We start from the raw sequence: 6,524 nt of genomic DNA, 5'->3' as shown, positions 1-6,524 counted from the left end.
GAGAGAGAGAGAATAAGAAGCATCTCCAAAAACACCACCACCAATGCAAGAGTGAAATCAAGAGCAGCATACGTGTGTGCGAGGTTTAACTCGCTGAAATTAAGAAGCAATATACGAAGTAAACTTACATGAAGACGAAAACCAGTAGCCCGTAGCAACCCCTTTACCCCGTACTTCCGTTGCAACCGGGTCGGTAGCAGTAGGCGGGCCAGAACGCACACGACTGGGGGAGAGAAACGCACATACAGGACAATGGTGTTTGTGTGGTTCATTTGTGGTAAACAGAACGGCCAATTACACTTCCCATCTTTTGTGTGTCTGTGTGCCGATCTATTAGCCCTCCCGTGCCCGGATACAACAACCTCTTCCTTATCCCCACTGTCTCCATTTCATCTTCTCGCATTGGATAATAATAGTATAAGCAAACAAACAAAGCGAAAACAAACTCTCCCTAAACATGCGCTTCTACATTCAGACAACGCGGATACTTGTACCATACCAAACAAAATGGCTCTTTGTTCTGGCTTGTATTACTAGTAACGTGCGCGATTATTGAGTTTAACAAAAAAGGGCAAAAAGAAACAAAAAAGTAGGTGCAGAAAAGGAAGCAACAAAACACACAAAAAAACAAACAAATAAACGAAAACATTTGCTACAGAGACATTGCTTTAGAAAAGTATTGTGTCGCAAAAAAAGAAGAAAAAAAAACACAAAAGACTGGTCTTAACACAAAAGCAGGAGAGAAAGCTACGAGAGAAATGTGAGAGATAAAAATGGTGTTACAAAAATCACAACAAAAACTAACGATGAAGAGGAAGGTGCGTGGGCCCGTACATATGTCGAAGCGTGATAAGGGTGATTGGCACCGATTCGCTTGGGGGAAAGTAAATGCAGTAGAACGGGCGGGCGTATACAAATACACAAAATTGATAGGGTTTTGCTTTGGTTTTTATTTTGCTAGTAAAAAACACACACAAGGTTACAAGAAGTGTTGCAAAAATTTCGAAACTAGAAAGAGAAAAGGACGACGGTTTTCGATGAGTAGCTAAAACAGTAGAGAATGATTAGCAGAAATAACAATTGGTAGCAAAGTTTTATTGGCGTAATATTAGTGCGGTAATACACATTAAAATTATGTTTGTTTTAGTTTGGTCAAAGAAACGAAAGTAACGAGAAATTATACATGCACAAGGAAAACACCATTTGGAAATCGGAGATCGTACTCCATGCAACAACAACAACGAAAAGCTACAAAAATCACATGACCCACAAACACAAGTTGGCGAACAATGCAGCGAAATGCCGAAGAAGAGCGCTCAACAGCCACACAGCCAAGATGAGTGAGATATGGAGAAAGGAAAGGTGGTACGCAAGAAAACAACATGTATGTTTTGCGAGCATTTCTTAATTTTTGTTGATTTGATTTTTTTGTTTAAATCAAGAGTGATAAGTGACAAGCAAGGCGGAAGGAGAAACAAAGCCCCGCAAAACCTATGATTGCTTATGTCGTGTAGGGTTCATCAGGAATACAGGAAAGGCCAAACGCAAAGCAAAGAACTAACGCAATGGTACAATACACAAACACAAACCCAGTAAGTGGAGTAAAAACATAAACAAAAAAATACAAAAACAAACAAAAAAATACACGAAAGACGTGAAAAGCATTGAACATTTAATGTTAAGGGGGGGCAATCACTATTAGGATTACTCCCCTGCCTAACCCTCCAAGAAAGTTAATTGAAGAAGAGAAGAAAAAAAACACTCAAGAATAATAAACAGGAAGAAAATGAAAATAAGGAAAGATACAGAAAAAAATAAACAAAACCACTAGAAGAGGAAAAAGAAAGAAAAAAAAAAGAAACGAGAGAAGTATATATTTTTATGAATTATAAAACAAAAAAAAACACAACACAAGAAAACAATTTGAAAAGAAACAGCACACTAAACTTTCCCAAACAGTACCCCACAGTATAAGTAAGGGAGTGAAAGGGGGCGTGATGTTTTTGTAGGGAGAAAATACATACACTCACACACACGCAAAAAGGAAAAAACACACCAAAACAAAAAGAGGAGAAAATAAATACAAAAAAAATGTGAAAAACTTAAAGTGATGAATCTATCAATCTACTAAACACAAAGAAAAACATCCATAAAACACACAAACACAAAGAATCACAATGGAAAGGAATAAATCCACATACAAACGAAAAAAAAGAAGAAGATACAAACAAAGGAAGCAAAAAGCACTATTTACTTATACTCTAATAAGGCGAAAGCAGCGAAAAGAAGAGAGTTAGAGAGGAGAGGAACGAAAAAGAGAGGAAACAGACACAGGTCCATGGAGGGAGCAAGTGTTGTGGTTTAGTACAGGGAGTGGGTTGCGAACGATTAATGCGAGGCAGGAAGCAAAATCGGTCCGAAAGCGTTTTGTTTAGGAGCCCACTCCACTCCTTCGAGAAAAGAACTCTTTTCGCTTTATTGTTGTTGAAGATGCCATAATTATGTGACACGATTTTGCTTACCGTTTTGTTTCCTCCCGGGGGGGGGGGGGTTCCTAGCGGCTTTTGTGTGCGCGTGGGTGGGTGGGGAGACGATTCGATCCATAATGGTCCCATGAGTGGCGGACCGAGCGGTACGAAAACGAAGAAAACGAAGAAGAAGAGGAAGGAAACAATAAGAAATGACCTGAACATATTTTCCATATTATATGAAAGTAACTGTTTTTTGTCTGTTTTGATTCTTTTTTATACTTATATATACACCCACAAATACTACGACAAAACTGAACTGATAATTATGAGAGGTGAGGTGAACTATTGTACGATCGAGGCAAGCAAGCCAGCAGGAGAGGTTGGGGTTACGAGAAGAAGAAGAAGAAGCAGAAAACGAAAAGTGGTGACCCATTTGTTGTAGAAGAGACAATTTCCATTAGCGTACGCGCGCACGCTGTACCAACATTTTCCGTATTTACACCGTGTTTAGTATTTTGTATATGTTTTTTATGCTTTCCGTTTAAACTTTTCACTGCATCCAAAACAGTGCAACAATTTCTGGAAGGTGAAAGATTTCCCGAAATGGGGAATATACACAAACACTAAAAAAACAACACTTACATACACACCTATATACATAATGGCACGTGAAAATAGGATTATTCCGCTGCGGACAAATGAGTGTGTGAGTGTGTGAGTGGATATATCTCTGTCGTCGCAAGTTGTCATCACGATTCGAGGGCTTGGAGTTGTAGAACGATAAGCAAAGAAAATAAAGAGAAGTAATGCGGAGGCGAGCGGAAAAGAGGGCTGAAAGCTGAGAGTAAAGGAAAAGGAAAAGGAAAGAGAAGAGAAGAAAAGTAACAAAAATTAAAAAGAAATGCAAAAAAAGAACCCTACAAATAAACGAAAACGAATGATAAAAAAGGTCTTACTTTAATTCTCCGCTGACGCAGTAACGTTGTCCCGTTTGCATGGGGAAAGGAGCCATATTTCCAATGTGTACTATGATGACATCCGCTTCTTGTAGGAGCAGGACAAGGTCGAAATCCTCAGCACGTTCGAGCGAACGACGAAAATCAGATCGTCGCTCATAGGTTTGCGTTGCCGTAGTTACAAAAGATTCCTATATGATGTATTATTCTTATAGGAATGATCGTATGAAATTGGGATCATTACAGGGTTTTGCACGATTTATTGGTCAGTTCCCATAATTTGTTGGGCTCGTCTCACGATTTATTCATCATATCCCATACATTTTTGTTTCTTTCCCATAATTTATTGGTATCGTCCTATTGGATATCAATATAATTGGACCACAAAAATCTGTGAAACGGAAGCTTTTTTTGGTCATCGAGGGAATGGTCGTGCCGGATCTAAAAATAAAGTAGTTTTTCCATCGTTTTTTGTCATGAAAATGGATGTAATGCGTGCAGGACATGTGCATCTACCTTTAACAAAACTTTTTTTGTCCGAATTAATTTTTCTTAAGTAATTCTCACGGGGAAAATGAACTACGCTACACGACAACGTTCGTTCCTATTTCTATGGTGGGAAATCAGCGAGGTTTTGAGTTGCAGATTTCTAGCGCATTGGTTTGTAGGTGAATATGAGTAACCCGCTTCTTCTTCTATTATTTGGCGTAACGTCCTACGCGGACATGCCGGCCTAAACAGGCTTTCGAGACTTAATCCATTACCACGTACCCGGATAGTCAATCCTTGCTACGAGGGAACGGTCTATTCTGGGTTGGAACCCATGACGAGCATGTTATTGAGTCGTTCGAGAATGAAGACTGTGTCATGCGACCGCCTCGGGAGTATCCCGCTAACCTTACTATATATCACATTTAGCAAAGTTTTGTACTGTTAGCAGTGAACAATTCAATTGTTGTCAGAAAACCATTCATTCTTGTTAGAATAATACATTAATTTGGATTTTTTGTACTAAGGCTACACAAAAACGGTGAGCGACGAACGGATTTTTATCATTTGCTCCAACGAGCTGGGGACTAAAGATCGATTTTATGTCACAGGTTTGTTCGTTGATATAAACTACGCCCGCTCTTTGATAGCCTTCTATAAATTGAATCGAAGAAAAGAGCAAATCTGGCTGGAGCTATTGGAATTGCAAGCTATCAGCTATAAATAGCTACGAAATTTCTAAACCATGACGAATAGCTTAATATAAATATTGCATTTTTTTTGTTCTGAAAATTGTCATGCTTTTTACTGCTATCTTTAGTTTGATAAACTAACATTTGGTACAAACTACAAATTCACACCTACGTCCGATAGGTCGACTGCAGTTGGTTCAGCATGTCACGTCGTTGAATAGTTCGTTGAACAGCTACGCTCATTAAATAGCAGTTCCTGTTGCTGTTTCTCGCTTTGTTACCTCCGTGTCACACGTTCAACTAATAACCTTGATTAACACGCGCACTCCATTGAAAAAAAAAACTCCTCTCATCCAATTTATCACCTTCCATCCTGGGACATCATGGGGCCGAAGCATCCGGTAAACTTTCCCTCTTGTTTGCGTCAGTGGTCCGAATTTCCGATCTACAATCTGCAAACAGTTCGCAGTTTGGCACAATTTTGTATATACCGCTTCTTTGTGAAAACGGCCGGCTTGCACATTGCACGTGTTCTACACCGGTGTGCTGCGGATTCGGTATTATCGATCGCGTAAAAAACTCTCTCCGGCGGTTTGTGCGCGGGTCGAAGTAACCGTTGCGCGGGTAGCACGTGCTTAGCATCAGCAGTGCGACGGGATTTCGCGCTTGCACCGTGTGTGCGTGCGTGTGTGCGTTTTTTTTTTCGAGGCCATCAAAAGGGGAGGAATGCTTGCGCGTACCACTGCTTGCGGCCCGCCACCTTTTACGCATGCAAAGCATGCGTGACATGTTTTGCTTCTGCGCGCTTGTGCGGAAGATCCGTCAATTCTCTTCGATCGATTGTGCGCTTTCTTAGTTCCGGCGTCGGTACGCAGAGTGGCGGAGCGTTGCGGGAGGCAGTGTTGTTGGCGTTCCGGCTGGCGCGCTGGAGTTATTAAATGGGGTTGGACGGGCACACGTTTGTTTGCTTTGGAGGCAAATTTTTGGAGATTGGAGAAAGCACTTTCTTTCCCTCTCTTTCGTTCTTCTCCGTTTCGCGGATGTATGTCTGTGACTGGGTTTGGGGCAGCATTCTAGCTGCAACGCTTGCGTGTTAATAAAGTGGGGGGAGAGAATGGGTTTTTTTTTGTTTGTATCGAATGCGTGAATGCACTCAAACAAATGCAACAATAGTAGTGTGATTGTTTGGAGCAGGTACATGAGGGAAGGTACAAAGGGTAGATCGGAAATGAGAGAGAGAGAAAAGGCTCAGAAACAAATTGAGCCATATTGTTCGGTCGAAGAAGGCGATCACTGCAGTGTACGGGAGAGTGGAGCTATTGTTCCCTTGTTATGATTCTTAAGCAGTATCGCGAAAGAACAGTTACAAAATATTCACTTTAAAAAAAATATCGCAAAATTAGCATAAATTGAAATTATTCAAAAAATAGTTTAATTATTTGGTTTAAATTGTTTGAAAATTTATTTGAAAAAAAAAATCGCATATGTCAGTTTAACAGCTCGTGCTGATTCGTAGTTTGATTAAACCATACAAAGTTGGAATTATTTTTAAAATTATTTTATTATAGGTAAGTTTGTAAATGTACGTGCATAAACATATATAGGTAAGTAAGTTGGTTTTCAAACCATTCTTTATCGAATGTGAAATATGTTCACTAAAGTGCTGGATTGTGATATTAGCTTACTATAAATTTGATAAGAAGAGTGCACCTTAATCGCCGGTCTGTTTCCAACTGTTTATTCGTTTGTTCCATAGTTCATTACATAGTTCATTACAAAGTTCATTTTTGTAGTTCGAGCAGTTCATTTCATGCAATCAAAATTAGTCAAGTAGTTTTATCTATATCCTGTGGTTTAGTTCCTTCTAATTCATATGTGTTTTCTTATTTGAATTCATATTCGAAATATTAATGTAT

The sequence above is a fragment of the Anopheles merus genome, chromosome 2R (assembly GCF_017562075.2).
Source record: "Anopheles merus strain MAF chromosome 2R, AmerM5.1, whole genome shotgun sequence".
NCBI classification, from domain to species: domain Eukaryota; kingdom Metazoa; phylum Arthropoda; class Insecta; order Diptera; family Culicidae; genus Anopheles; species Anopheles merus.
Note: the sequence above shows the minus strand (reverse complement) of the source record.